We start from the raw sequence: 15,815 nt of genomic DNA on the forward strand, positions 1-15,815 counted from the left end.
CGTGCCTAGGAAACAAGCTGAGTCGAAAAGGGCGAGCAGAGCAGCTGCGGGAAAACAACGCTTAAACTCCATTTACCTGGCTTCAAATTTTGACCACCCTCCTCTTGGCTACTGCGCAACACGTGGATGCGGATAAGGCCACGGCTGTCCTCATCACCCCGCCTGGCAGAGCCCCCCGACGGCCGCCTCAGCTCCAAACCGCAGAGGGGCAGCGCCGCGATTCCTTCCCCGCGCCCGCAGCCAGCGCGGAGAGGCATCTCTCCCGGGTTCCCTGTTTCTCTCCCAGGGTTTATTTTCCCGCTCTGTGCCGCCTCCGCCTCGGGGCTGCGTTGCGTTGCGGGGTGTTGTGTGCGGCAGCCGCCCCGCGTTGAGCCCTGTGCAGGGGCCGTGAGGCGGGGGCTGACTCCGGTGAGCGGGGATGTCGCACCCGGGCCGACTGCGACTCTGTGAGATTCATAAACCCAGCATAACACTGAGATGGGGATCGATGTGTTTTCTCTCCGGCAAGCGGGCGCTCTGTACCCGCTCAGGAGAAACTGCACGGGAAGTTTGAAGCGGACGGGCGGGAGGTGGGCAGCACCCTCTCCCCGAGCACTGCGCGCGGCTTCCACGCGTCCCGGCAGCTCCAGCTCCGCCACAGGGGCCGGCCCGGGGGAGGGCCGCGCGTCAGCAGCGGTGGGGCGGCGTCACAGAGCGCCCCGGGAGCCGCGGGCGGGGGTCCCGGGCGGGGCCGGCATCGCCGCGGCGGGCTGCGGCCGCGGTGGCGGCGGCGCGCCGCCTCGCCTCTCCTCGCCTCGCCTGGCCGCTCGCCGCCGCGGAGGGGCGGCGCTGCCTCTCCGCACTCCCCCGCCCGGCGCCCCCGCTCCGTCTCCGGGAAGGGCGCGGGGAGCCCTTCGTTGTCCCTCGGCGCGGCGGCGGAGTTGGAGCCGGCGGCGGCAGCTCGGTGCGATGCCGTGTTAGCCCCCGAGGGAGCGCCGGAGGGAAGGGGCTCGAGTGGCCGGGGCTGCGGCTGGCACCATGGGTACCGGGCTCGGGGGCGCGGCGGACGGGCTCTCTGCGCGCTCCAAGTGAGCCCGGAGATGTGCCGGCGCCCGGGGGAAATATTTTGGAAATAGCACGGAGCGGTCCGAGGAGGACGAGCGGCGGCACCCCGTTCCACCAGCTGAGAGGAGGTCGCCCGGTGGTCGTGTACAGGCAAGTAAGCGCTCCTTTTCTTTCTTTTATGTTTTCATTTTATTTATTTATTTATTTTTTTTCCTGGCTTTTCCCTGCATCTCGAGTGACTTCTAGCAGCTCTTGGTTGCCTGCGCCGGGTTTGGAGTTCAGTCTCCCGGCGGATGGGTGCGGGCTGGGCTGGGCTGCAGGAGAGTGCGGTCCCGCATCCCAACGGTACGCGCTGCGCAGCGGCACTGGGGGAGAACTGCGTGCGGGGTGCCCGCGTGTAGCTGCAACAAATGGTGACTTACAGGAATTGGTGTGAAATGTCTTCTTCTTTGTGCTGGGCTGTAACTCTATTGTAGGAGACTCTTAATTGCTTTCTGGCAGCGGCAGGCTGCGTATGAGCATTTCAGACCCTGTCAGGGATTAAGCTAGTGAAGCTGGAGTTTTGATTTTGATGCCTTTAACTTTCTGGTGTCCTACCTGGAGATTTCCTTTGAGGTGCTTTTGCTGTGAGGTATGGTTTACTCGATCTTGTTTGTTTGCTTTCATCCGTGGCTACCTATTATCGTACTTGGCAATGCCGTGAAACAGAAAGTTGACCGTGACATGTTCAGGATGCAGGACATGGGCAGCAGGCAGGGGGCTGATTCTGCTCCCGGAGGAACTCCACAGGAGTAGGCCCATGAGTATGTAATCTCCTGCTAAAACCTCAAAGATCTCTGAACAGACCTGTCACGCTGCAGAGGATGAACCCTTCTGTTCACTGTTCAGCACAGATAGTGTATAAGCTAACAGTCTGCATTCCCCTATCTACAAAGCACCTGTCTCTGAAATGCAGGGTCTAGAGAGATGTTTCCTATGCCAGTTGGGGAGCGCACAGAACTTCAGACTGTGTTTAATTAAGTTTGCTGCTATTGATTTCCTTAGCATCTTCTTTCTAGCCTGAAAACTACAATCCTGTACAGTGACCTTGATGTACGTTCTGTTCGAATATGAGAGCATCACAGAATAAAAGCAGTTACACAGATTTATAGTTCAGCTCTGACACTTCACTGAGAGCTCTGGCAGCGCCAAGTTGAACACAGCAGAGGCACTGGGCATGGTGTGTGTACAGGCTTGTGGAAATAGCTCACTTACAGGGATGAAAGTATAAGTTACAGTTTTGGAAGCCCGTGCAGAAATGTCAGCATGTGTGAATATCTGAGGAGTTTGGGATATTTCTTTTTCTAATCAGGGAGACCTCTAGCAAAAGATGTTTGGGGACAATCTCTGAGCTCTTCAGGTTAAGGCACACTGATTTGCTGACAGGAACAGGTCTTCTAATGGGCTACAACAGATGTTTTTACATAGATGCAATGCTAACTGGATTAAAAGCTGTTGACTTGCCGGTACTGTGGATACGTAACTAACTCAAGTTTATAGCAGAAAGATAAAGTAAGCCTTTCCTGTAACAGTGGATGGAGCTCCCTGTGGGTAAGCAGGCAAAGGGGAATGTCATTTGTTTCAGTGCAATTTCAGGAGAGCTTTGCTGTGGTTTGTATTTCTGACTGCCCGAAGGTACTGTTAAACACAATTAGAGTAACTATTGAAAGATATTGGGACACGAATCAATCCATTACTTTAAACAGCTTCTGTGTCATATCAACAAAGTACAATTTTTAAGAAAGTGCACCTCTGGTTTTGTTGTAGCAATTCCTTCCTCTGTTGCAGAGTGGCAGGCTTTCACTAAGCATGTGCAAGGGAGATCATAAAACAGTGAAGCATGCACTGATCTGAATTAATTTGGGCTATGTACTACAGTGGCGATGTACACAATTAATGTAATTAACTGCTTATAGTTGATTCTATAAATAAAGGGGTTTTAAAAATAGTGTCAGCTTTGTCACTTCTGGTACAAATTACAGAGCTTTTATTTTTTTAGTTCTTCAAATTAATCAAACACTATACTCACTCGTTGCCTCAAGAGAAAGAAAACATAATTTAATGATGTATCATTTGGCTTTTGCAGTATCTTGTCCAGTAGCTATGAGATAATCTTATGAAGGTCCTCGTCACTGAATTAAAGAGCATGCTGCTCTAGACTTTCATTTACAGAGAAATTATTATGGTGTTACATGGCCAAAGAACCAAGTTTTCACAGAATCTACTAGATAAAAGAAGCCTTTCTTTTTCTGTTAGGAACTTGAAAGGGGGAAGGTAGGACATGAGGTCTTTAAGGATAAAATTACAGAGCAATGACTTCTAAGATACTGATCAAAACCTTTTATCTTCAGATATTTTCTTTATCTTTGATTTGAAACTTTTCCACATACTTATAGTGAAGTTTAAATTATGTGTAGTTCTTAATTCTAAAAACTAGAGAATGTCTGTTGTACCATTTACTGTAAAGCTATTCAAGCATTCTCACTAATGTGCTGTATCACAGTTTGCTTGTACCTTTTTCAATTAGAGATTTTCAAAGTACAGCACATTCAACTTTATGGCAGGCATTTTTATTTTAATACTATGCAAATCCTTTTAATAAAGAAGGTATTGACTTGATTCAGAGATTTCAGGGTAAGATATTATATTTCTTTCCTGATTTTTTTTTTTTTTTTTTTTTTTTTTCCTCCTGTATTTGCTCAGATGTGCTGTTTGGCTTGTCAGGCATAACTTGCATCAACTGACAGAAAGCCCTGTAAGCAAAATTAAACATTATCAACAGTTCAGTAAGGTTTTGCTTGTCAGTCCAACCCAGATGAGTATGTTATTTTAATTAGTCTTAAATCAAATGTATATATATATTTATAAAACAACTGTAATCTGTTCTGAGTTCTTCACTCTGAATTTCTCAGATAAGCACCATTTTTTCATGCTTGTAACTTAGCACTGGTCCTTGTGCCTGAGCCACCACAAACATTGCCAGTATTCCTTACCAGTAGTCTTCGCCAGCTTTGCTTGCATGCATTGTTAAGAAGGTAAGGAGTTGTAGCAAAAAATAAGTGTCAGATGGGTTTAGCATGCAGTCTTTCATGGCCCTTCTCATGGCTGTGCTTTCAGTTCAGGTTTCCAGCATGAGAACTGAATGTGGTGCGTTGAATCCCAATTTAAGTCTGCTGCATCAACATGTTCCTCTGACAGGCTGCTGTGACATTGGCTCAGCATGACTATGCAGTTGACCTTCTGTATTTACCTTGAGTTTTACCTGTGTCATTACCTGCCACAACTGGAGGAGTGTGAAAGCCTTTTTGCCATTGAGGCTAACCTGATTTTTCTGCATTCCTGTTGCAGATCAGAGAAGGAAGAGAAAGACACAGCACACATTAAGAAAAAAGAATAGATTATACCTCAAATATACTGCTCTTATCTACACCAGGGAATGCAGTGGAGGCACTATTAGTGAAATTTGCACATATAGTCATTTTCTAAAGGGAAACACCTGTCCATCTTCAGAGACTGAGGTAGTGAGTGATATACTTACTCATTATGAAGAAGAGCTACGTAATACGGAAGCAAAGCTTTCCTTCATTGTGCACTTCTGATATGGTTGTCGCTGTCATTTGCAGTTGTGAACTTTATCTTCAGTAATTAGCTGAAGCTGACCAAAAAGGGTGGCACAGAGATGTGTAATGAATCTAGAGAAGCAGGAGCTAAGGGCTGGATTTTATCTTGTGGACTTTCTCTCTTCAATTTATTAAAGTAAATGTTTTTGCCCTCAGAATGGATTTGGATCTTCCCAGGATGGAACAAGATCTGAGGTAGAGCTCGTCTCTGACACTGATGCTTGCAGGGTATATTTTAGTGGCCACGGAAATTCTTGTGTGAGATGTGGTTGAGGTTAGGGCTGTGAAGGAGCTTACAGTTTCAATCACCATGTACTCAACTGATTGTTGTCAACTGCGGGTAGTTATAATCTCAAAATTACTGGATTTATTTTTTTATTTATTTTCTTTTTCTTCTTCTTCCTTTTTTTGCTATGATGTATTTGTTACTTGTTCTTAGGTTTGAGTGTTCCTTGCTGGATCTGATGAAAAGTAAGAATGGGAATGTCGTTGGCAACATTTGTTTCTCTTTCTGTCAGAGATTAAAGAGACATTCAAATCATTCTGTACAAATGATAGGATCTTGTCCTGCCCTCTGATTCTTTCTTTAGTATAAATATTATTTTGATATTTTTTTATTGAACTTAGTGTAAAATGCTCAGTGATTTCAATGGGAATAATACCACATTCTTGGAACTGTTATCAGAGTTTGATATTCAATCCATCATATAGTCATTATCACTTGCCTTACTATAAAAATATGGATTCTTAATTGCATAATTGTTTCTGAAATTCTTTTTGTGAAATGCTTTGCTGTTTTGAAATATATCACATTCAAGAATATGAGATAGTTTTTTTAGTCATCTACATGGCAAAATGTTTCGATTGACTATTTTAATAGTTGTGCATAATGAACTGTATGTTTCAGCTTCAGCTACACAAATGGAGATTGATTTTCTTGGCTTGCTTTTGACCTCTAAAGAAGTAAAGCAATTAGAATTATGTTTGCATCTCTTCTCTCTCTCTTATCATTTCATATGTATTATAAACAGACTTTGAGAACTGATGTACATTAATCAGATTTTTTTTTGGAAAAAGGCTGTGAAAATCAATGGCCCTACGTTTGTCTTGCAGCTCTAGATTTCATCACACACAGCTGTCTGCCTGTATGCATTATCAGTTGATATCACAGCTGAATGTTCCTAAGTGCGGCAGAATTCACAGACAGCTCTTTGTACACCTGTTTTAACCAGTTATTAAGTGGCAAACGTTTATGAGGCAATATATAGAGAGTCGATCAATGCAGAGCACTTGTTGTCATGTAGTAAAATACACATCAGTGCATGCACAGAGCTCTTCACTGGGGATAGATTTATGAATAGCAATCAGCATCAGGCCTATGGGTTTTAAAAACTGGAGTGTCCTCATTCTAATTCTTTATTTTTCTTTTTTTTATGAAACAACTTTATGAACACAGAGAGTAATATATAATGAACTCTTTTCAAATTCAGTCTTAGGCTTTAATAATGAGGAGGAATGGATTTAGAAGCAAAGTGGTGCTGTAGTTCCAAGAAACTGGAGTGGTTAATGCACTATGAATATGGCATGATTGGCTGCTGTCAGAGGTGTAGTTAGTAACAGAGTTCCCCTGTTGGCAAACTAAACATCTCTATTAATATAAGTGCAAAAATAACTACTGCACTGCCTTTTCAGCTGAAGCAATGTCTCAGTAAAATACAGTGACATACATTAAAATATATATCTATATCTATCTATCTATATAAATATAAGTATATATATGTATTTTTTCTTGAAAAAGCTCACTGGTAGACATTTCTAAGCAAAATATATAGAAAATGTAAATAGAAATATGACAGCACCTGAGGATTATCACCTTTCATTTTTCTTTTAATCACTGAAATTAGGAAAAACATTCCTTAATAGCTGAATACATAAATACACCATGCCATTAGTCTTTCAGCTAGTTAATTCTTAAGCATCTGCGGTAAGGGCTTGTAACATGCTTCTTTTCACAAGTTACTGTTTTAAGTAATTAGGAGGTTGTCTAGTCTATTTGCTTGGGATGTCTTAATTAAGTTTATCTAAATTTCATGTTATTAATCTGTTTTATGAAGCAACTTCCATTTTTACTATATTCAGTAGTTTTCTCTCCTGAGAGGATGCTGATCTCACTGATGAGTGATTATACATTCTTTGTGTTGTATTACCATGTTCCCAACACCATTTATATAGCTGTATTTTTTTGCAAGATTTTCTTGTGGTGGTGTGTTCCTCCGTCTCTCCCCCAGGGAAAGGTGTATTTTTCTGAGACTGCATTCATTGCATCCTCTGATTAATGGAGAAATCCAGTTGTTAGTGGTGATTAGGTATTCCCATTTATCATGGTGCTTATACACAACATGCTCTTTCATGTACCTCTTAATTTTTTTTAACATCTCCATAATGCAGTTACAATATTTTTTCCTGAAATTAAAATTTCATGGTTAATGTGCTGCATTGCTTATTCACCTCGTATAGTATAGTTTGCATCCAGTGCATTGTTTTCTCAAGTCCAAGATTCTGTAGATTTTTGTGCTTTACTTCTGTGTATTTATGTACAACTGTTTATTAATATTTACATGTTATTCTTTGTGTAATGTGTGTTTACAGGATTGCTCCCAGGGCCTTTCCTCTTTGAAATCTGATTTTATTTTGACTTTTATAATGGCTCTTCACAATTAGCTGCAGTTGTCTAACCTCAGCAAAGACATGCATTTTTTTTGGAAAAGCATTTTGGGAAAAGGGAAAACAAGAAATGCTGGGGATTGGTTCTCTTTGGGAAATTCCAAAGACATAATCCCGCATCTACAGAAAGTAGTTGGGAATCTTATTTCTCTAAAATTTGTACATTGTATACAGATTTATTTTATTTTATTTTGATATTACTTCTCTTTTAAGTTTATTTTCAGGTTTCATTCTGAACTCTTCTGTCCTGTCCCAGTCCTTCCCGTCTCCCCCTCCCTAAGGAAATAATGACTTAAGTATATAGTTGGAATACCTTAAAAATGAGTTTTGGAGGAGGGTCTTTGACACTGTAGACCTTATTACGTCAGATTTACGGGAACAAAATATGCTTCCTGGTCCAGCCTTATTCTGTTGTTTCTTCATACTCTAGAGAAAGCTGCTAATGTACCAAAGGTCATAATCTTAAAATAATTGATGTACAACTGTTTTTACCATAAATAAGATGGGAAATTCTGTACAGCAAGATACTAACATGGAGATTGGCAGATACGTTTAGTTATGGAAGAGTTCTGTCAGTTAGAGATATGTATGCTAGAGAGGTTGTGGATGCCCTGTCCCAGGAAGTGTTCAAGGCTGGGTTGGATGGAGCCCTGGGCAACCTGGTCTAGTATTACATGTGGAGGTTGGTGGCCCTGCCTGTGGCGGAGGGGTTGAAGATTCATGATCCTTGAGGTCCCTTTCAACCCAGGCCATTCTGTGACTCTGAGATTCTGTATGCAGAGTCCTCAGATTCCTGATTGTCAGGGATGGGGGTGATAGTAAAACTCATGAAATGGTTTAAATATCAAAGGATCCTCCCATCCCTGAATGCTTTTTAAAAGGGAATCTAATCTAGTGAGATGGAATAGCCAGTGGAGTGGGAGAACATTCTGTTCCATAGAAGTCCATGTGGCAAAGACCTGAATCTCCAGTCCGTCAGCTGCCAGATCTGGTGCCTGAGGTGTTTGGAAGAATCTACAGGGCGTGGGTATGTCCTGGTTTCAGTTGAGACACTGTTAAGAGCAGGTTGAAGCACTGGTCGTTGCTGAGTGATGGGAGCCTGCCTGGGGTCGGGCTGCCCTGTGATGCAGCTGCTTCCATGATGGCCGGAGAAGGGGTGAGGCGGGGCCAGCGCAGGTGCCGGAATGAGGCCGGGGTCGTTCCGTGCTGCGTGGCACTACGTGGAGGGGCGTGAAGCTTCAGGGAGTGAGATGGGGCTGGATTGCTGCTCAGGGTGCTGTGTGCTGGTCAGTGCAGTGAGTCCTTCTGGTTACATTATTGTTTCCATTTTATTCTTGGCTTTGTAAATAGTTTTTGTCTCAGCTTGACAGTTTTGTTTCCACTTCTCCCCCGTCCCACTTCGGGGCAGTGAGTGGATGGCCGTGTGGCATTCAGCTGTTGTCGGATTCTTGGGGCAGCAGAGTACTTCTGGGATGATATAGGAGCTCATACAACATTATCTATTAGTTGTTTATTTCAGCCTCGTGAATCCAGTGGTTTCAAGACAGTTTGATTCTGTGCAGTTAGATGTTCTGACTGAGTGATCTGGACAAGCAGCTGAGAAGCTCTTAGGTCTGTGAGAATAAGTTTGGGGAAGTTGTAGCTTGGTATAGCTCCTACTAGGAGTGCCTTTTGATGGCCTTGTCTGGTGTTCATTAGCAGAAGTTGTTTATATTCTTAAATATTATGAAGAGACATGATGGTTGCCTTTCCTAAAGAAAAAGAAAATATAGCAGAGAAGAGTCAGGTTTGTTTCCTAGTGACAAATGATAGGGAAAGTTTAAGACCTGATGTGAAGTGCTGCATGAGAAATACCCACAGGCTCAGCATATGCCCTGTAGTACAGAAGGGGTAAGGTATAGTAACTTGTTATCATAGGAAATCATAATGAGGAACTTACCCTTTTATGGAGATGAATGTATCTTTATGTGATTTCTTATGAGAATGAGGTGTGATACAGCTGCTGACCTTAGAGGTTATAAATGTTTGTGCAGGGAGAAATGATATCTTTAATGGGAATTACTCACCCTAGTTGTTCATACTATGATGACATCAGTGGTAGAGCTAGGAGGTATTCTCCAAATTTCAGTGCTGAAATCCTAAAAGAATCTATATGCTTATTTCCCTACCTCTTTCTTAAGGGAAACAATTCAAGTATAGCATTTCTGTACATAAACAAAATATTTACCCAAATGCAGCAGAAACGTTTAATTACTTCTGATGTTACAAAGGGCATTAGTAATGACTTCAACAGATAGAATGACAACCGCTCTAAGTGTTGTAATGGGCTAGTAAGTTGCCGTGAAGTTGTTCATTATCATGATAGGAATGATAGCAGGCATTTAGGAGTGCAGATGCTTTTCACTATGGATTTTTTTTTTTTTCCCCACCTTTTATTCACAGGAGTCTAAAATGACACTTTCCCTGTTAACTACTGCATAGTAGGACTGACCACCATGCGTATGCAGCAGTAAGCCTTCTGTACAGTTCTTCAGTGGCCACAGGACTGTAAGCTCCAGACTGTCAGTAACTGGAGTAGTAAATATCTAAGCTGACTGTAAGAAAGATGGAGAAAAATGCAGTAGGCGTACTGTTTCAATTCTTTATGCTGTGATGGAGAGAAGATATATGTGACCCTTGAAAAGAGGAAAAGGAGAAAATCGGAGGTTTTTATACAAAGCAAACAAAGAATTGTAAGAACAGAAGCAAGATGTTTGATGAGAGAGCTGCTGCTGGGGCTCTTGAGGGGAAAGTCATGCTTCCCGTGATTGCACTTGTTCAGTAATTGATATATGTCCTTGAAATATGGACCTGCTACTCGTCTGGAAGAGGTTTGTTGTAAGTGGGCTCTCTGAGAAATGTCTAGGAAACTCTGTAGCTGTGCCACTGTTCTCTGAAAGTCCCATGAGTTCCCCATATTTTTGAGCAGGACCTCATTTGCAGGAATTCAGTTGCATCCTTAGATAGCTCCTGCGGGTCCATTTGAGGATGTAGTTGGGATGCTCTGATTCTTAAGGCTGTCTGAGATTGATCTCACCATGCACTAGGAGCAAAATGAAAATCTGTAAGGCCCTGAGGTTGTTTAATGGTAGGAGAGACATAGAAAACATCAGGATTTCTTTTCCTTTTTGCCCTGTCATACACTTCTATACGTGTGTATCTGGCTCAAGATAAATTGGGCTTTGGGCATGTGCCTATTTTTACGATAGACTCTACAATAGTTTATTGGTGCTAAGCAGAGTTAAGGATCACATTTCACAATTCTGATTTTCTTCAAAAAAATTTGTCTACTCGCCTTCATATTTAACATGCATGACTGGAACAAATGGCTGGAACCACCTCTAAAGGCAACTGTAAAAGTGTGAAATTATGATTGTGGGCTTTTTAAATACTAGTACTACTTTTGACACTGTAGATGAGAAGGCTGCTTCTGTGGATCAGGTGTCAATATTACTCCAGTCATGAAGCGATGCACAAGATTAACATACATTCTTCGTTTTATGTCACCAGAACTATCTTCTCTGGATGGTGAAAAATATTTTAGATCTTTCTAAGTATTTAATTTCTCTATAGGCATTTAAAGAGCGAAAAAAAAAAAAAACCAAACAAAAAACAAAAAACACCCATACTGTACTTTTAAGTTTTGCAGTTACAATAACTGTTATTTTTTGCAGTTTTTACAGCATGTAAATAGCTGGGGATGCCACTGCAGGAGAAGCTAGTCCTTTAAAATATGCACTTGCTGTAGTAATCTATATTTGTGTAAACCCCGTGTGCATTTGAAACTTGTGGCTTTGTCCCAAACACCCATCTGTTTATTCATAAAAGCATTTTTTTAATTTAAGAAGGTGGTACAATTATGTAAGTATTCTTTTACTTAAAAGATGTTTTTTTAAGTTATCTGACTGGAATACGCTCTTGTATTTTAAAAAATATGAGAAACAATGGAAAGTATGCTTTTAAATACCACAGAGAAATGTTAGTCAACAAAATTATGGTCTCTTCCACAAAGCTGTTATACACAGTGCTAGGGCACTTTCAGGGTGCAAGTTAGGGGCAGCGTTTGACCTTCGCTTATGTTTTTGACTATGTAAACAAATCCAGGGAGCACACATGGAAGATGCTGGACACTGGGAATAACACAATATACTAGTAACGCCTATCTGTGCATCCTTTGATTTAGGATGTGGGCTGTTGTAGAGTCTGCATCCAGATGAATCCAGATGATGTGTCCAGGGTGATGTATTGTTTAAAACTGTAAAATAAAGGAAAGCAAAAAAATCAGTGAAGAAATAACTTATAATTACTGTAGGTAAAATCATAGATCAGCAAATCTGTAGGCTGAATAGGGGATCTGGCATAGCCAGGTTCTTATTCAGTAATACACAGAAAAGTCACTCCATAATGTACTGAATAAAGCTAATTTAGAAGGGATAGTTTCCTTCTTATTTGTCCCCCTACTATTCCTGTACCTCAGGATAAATTAAAACTCTTGGCCTGCAATCTCTGGATCTGGTATTTAAATACTCATAGTAATGCCATATGACGTCGTCTCTAGTGATATCTTTTTAGTGTGAACTGATTGGCAACTGACCAAATATTTATCTTCCTCTCAGCTCCAGTAACGCTTTTTTCTTTTGCTGGTTTCTTATGATTCTACTTCCCAGACTGTGAAAATTCATATTTTAAGTAAATAATGATTTTTATTTTTAATCTGTGTACATTGCATTATTTATGCAGTGTTCTCTAGCAGAGTCAAGCAATGAAAAGAGAGAGAATTAGCTCTTATGCCTGAGTCTGGGCTCCAGTAAACAGCCTCCTTATTTGATGAAAAGGAAGGCTGTTATGAGTTATGAAATATAAAGGCATTTTTAAGTGGTAAACTAACAAGCTCTACATTCAGCAGAGAAGTAAATTAAAGGATGCTGCTTCTCCTAATCAGAAGGTTCTGTAGTTTCTGTAAAGAGACCGTATGTTGCTCTGTATACAGAAGTTCTTGGGATGATTTTCATCTCAGCCTTCATGCACTTGCTTAGAAGGAGAGTGCAGATGTTTTGTCAGAGCATGGAAGGCATGACTTGTGACTGAGTTAGTTCTGTCTTCCTCAGCCACCAAGAGGGTATTCTTCTACAGCAAGCTCAGTCTTCATCATTCTGAGAAGTCTTTGATTTACGGATATGTATTAGGCAGCTTCTGAAGTGTGAAACGATTTATCTGGCAGTCCTTTCCATCTGAGTAGCCACCTGCTGTCTGGGGCTTTGCTGAGGAGCTCCTGTTAAAAGAAAGTAGATGATGCATACCAGAGATTTCTGTAGTGACATCCTTGTTATTTACAAAGATATGGTATTTCCTCTTAGGTGTCAGTGAAAGTGCTGCAGATAGTTGCTTGTAGCAAAAACGCTCTTGTTGCCTTGCAGGCAGCACGTACAGTTTTGTTTTCTCACACAGCCATGATTGATGCTGTGTTTCTTCTTACCAGAGGGTGATGAGGCTCTGGCACAAGCTGCCTATAGAAGCTGTGGATGTCCTGTTTGTGGAGGTGTTGCTCAGGGTCCCCTCCAACGGCCAGGTTGGAGAGGACCCTGAGAAGCCGAATCTGGTGGGTGGCAGTCCTGCCTGCATTAGGAGGTTGGAGCTTGATGATTTGTAAGACCCCTTCCAACTCAAGCCACTTTATGATTCTGCGATTACCTTCCTTGTTAGATGTTGTTGTGTTCTAACAAACCTTCAGCTTCCATGTTTGCAGTTAGCAGGAGATTCTTTCTGGCTCTCCTCTTGGCTGATAGTAGCTGCTTACAGGAGAGCATGCAATTAGTCTTGAATATTTCTGAGAGTTACTTTATCTTCAGCGTAAAAATTCTATAACAGCAATGTTAGGATTATAACAGAGGTATAAAATTAATTTGAAGAAGAAATATTAAGTGCTTCAAGTGGAGAATGTTTCTTTATTGTTCACATGGAAAGCAGTGAGCACAGATGGCACATCTTTTAATGAGGTACAAGGTGCCATCATGATAGAAGTGAAAGCAACATTAGTTAAAAAGACTGTTGGCAACTTGTCCTTAAAATGAGAGGTGTAATGTTTGTTTCTGTGATGGGTTAAAGATGCATATATGCATAGAATGACTGCCTTAAATTGTATATGTATAACTCTTAAACTGTCAGGATGTTGAATTTCTGCTTTTCAGCCAATTTTTTTCTCAAAGGGATGACAATATTAATAATTCGAGTACAGGTCACATTTAGTTTTTTTGAAGATGATCGTTAGTTGAAGAATAATATATATATATTTTTCAGTTTTTATGTTATGATTTGCCTGTATGTTTCTAATGCGTATGCATACATGCATTTGTAATAGATATACATCTATGTGTCTGTGTTAAATGTGATATTCTGAGTACCTTTATCAACCCAGGTAGTACTGGGATTTGGAAATCTGTACTAAACCCATTTTTGATCTCCACAATGGCCACATTACTTGACGGGGTGTTCCTGTGGCTTCTCTTAGATAATGTGCATAGTACTGTGCAAGTGCTGGCATTGACTCTCAGTTGATTTTTTTCATGCTATGTACTCAAGCCTATTCACAGTCATTGCTGAGGGTCGTCTTCCAGGCTTGTTATTCTGACTACATTAACTCTGTTCTTCTCATGCCTCTTGTGGCTCTCCTTCCTCACATCAAGTTGAAGCGCTCTATTTTCTGTGGTTTTGCTTAGTGAAGCTGTTCATTAGGTTCTGTATTTAGCAGCTTACTGAGATTTTCATTGCTGCCACTGTATGGGGTTGCTGAATCACGGTCTGAACCTCTGATTAATCACCTGAGATGAACAATGAGTCAGCCACCGGAGCACAGGTGAAGGCAATTCACCTATGCTGCAGGAAGGGGTGGAGTCTGGCTCCACCTCTCCTAGACCCATTTAAGAGCTGACTGGCAGTAGGGAAGGATCTCTTCTGGAGATCCACTCCAGTGGAGTTTATCACATGAGCCCAGGATAGGGTGAGTGTCCTTTTTTCCTATTCTAGTATAATATCTAGTATAATAATTACATCAGCCAAACTCCTGGATATACTATATCATCTGTATATTCATTGATTGTATGTGCCACCCATCCACTACCATCTTAGTTGCCTCTTCTTCCCTTGACATTTCTTTAAAATGTATTTTTGTTTCAAAATAAAGTAAAAATGTCCTATTTAAAACTTGCATGTCTACTTTTATAACCTTCCATTGTCAACTAACTTAACTTTCATCTGGAGCTGATTTCTAGCCTAAACAAGAAATTTTTACAGTGATTCAATATAACTCACTGAGATTTCAGCATCTCATTTTTGAGCGTCTGAAATTTTGTTTCTTGTTGCTTTTCTCCACTTACTGCAATGATAGAATCTACCTAACGTATGCTCTTTAGTATTAAAACATCCCATTATAGAGCGTGAAAATAATATGTCTTGTTTTAATAATGACACTTGCATATTTAATTTATAGTTAATCCCATTCATTTAGTGAAATTCTGGAGGCTGCTTGAAGTGAATATTTCTAGACATCTGCCTTGAGGCAGTACACAACAGACAAGGCCAGATTACCAAGAAATTTACTTTCAGCTTGATGAAACTTCCTTGTTTTTTTTTTTTTATGGATGACTTTTCAGCATTTGGTGGCAGTCGTGACAGTGGTTAATGTTAAATTTCTTGGACTTATTTCCTGGTTCAGCAACAGGAAATTGAGTTTGGTTTTCAAATACAGCAAAAGAACTTAAAAACAAACTGTTGGAATAACAAAAATGAGCTGTTTGACTGCTATATCTGCTATTCGCTATTTCAAATTGAAAAATAAATAGTGAAGGAGTGAAAGGAAATGTTACTCTTATATCAAGACTGCAAAGATGTAGAGTTCAGGGAGACTGAGATGTGGATCCTGTTATGTTCTGCATCAGCTCCTGCCCAGCTAAAATTTGGTTGCCCTGAAATAACATACAAAATGAATGTACTGCTACAAGAAAGGAAAGGAGTGGTAAAAGATTTTTAACTGAAGAGAACCTAGGCTTGGAGGTGGGTTAGTGAGTAGGATTTTGGGGCAAATTAGGAGCTATGTGAACAATTAATAGCAAAATTGTTCTGTTATGGTTTTTGAGTGGATTGTCTGATCTATAATTTTTTGATGTTTTTACCCCAAACTGTTTTGTGTAATATTTTTTTTTTGTTGCTGAAGTTTCAATGAGTTTGAAAACTGTAAGTTGTTTTAATTTAAACCTTGATATTTCAGTTTTGCAATATCAAGCCTATCAAGTGGGGCAATATCTCAACAGGAAACAAACTTCTGAGTAAGATTTGCTGTGATTGCTGCATACG

At 41.0% G+C, this 15,815-nt stretch overlaps 1 protein-coding gene across 9 annotated transcripts in view; it reads left to right on the forward strand.

Moving 5' to 3' along the window:
* The first annotated feature begins 1,054 nt into the window (after positions 1-1,054).
* SNTG1 (syntrophin gamma 1) overlaps positions 1,055-15,815 on the forward strand; it is a 337,041-nt gene continuing 322,280 nt past the window's right edge. For 3 of the 9 annotated variants that reach the window (XM_085221076.1, XM_085221073.1, XM_085221078.1), the window contains exon 1: positions 1,063-1,194. The gene's annotated coding sequence lies outside the window, so the exon portion shown is untranslated. Of the gene's footprint in view, positions 1,199-15,815 lie in introns of all 9 variants that reach the window. The other 6 variants (XM_085221072.1, XM_085221079.1, XM_085221074.1 and 3 more) reach the window with 3 other exon arrangements.

Source organism: Meleagris gallopavo, chromosome 3 (genome assembly GCF_905368555.1).
Source record: "Meleagris gallopavo chromosome 3, MGAL_WU_HG_1.1, whole genome shotgun sequence".
NCBI classification, from domain to species: domain Eukaryota; kingdom Metazoa; phylum Chordata; class Aves; order Galliformes; family Phasianidae; genus Meleagris; species Meleagris gallopavo.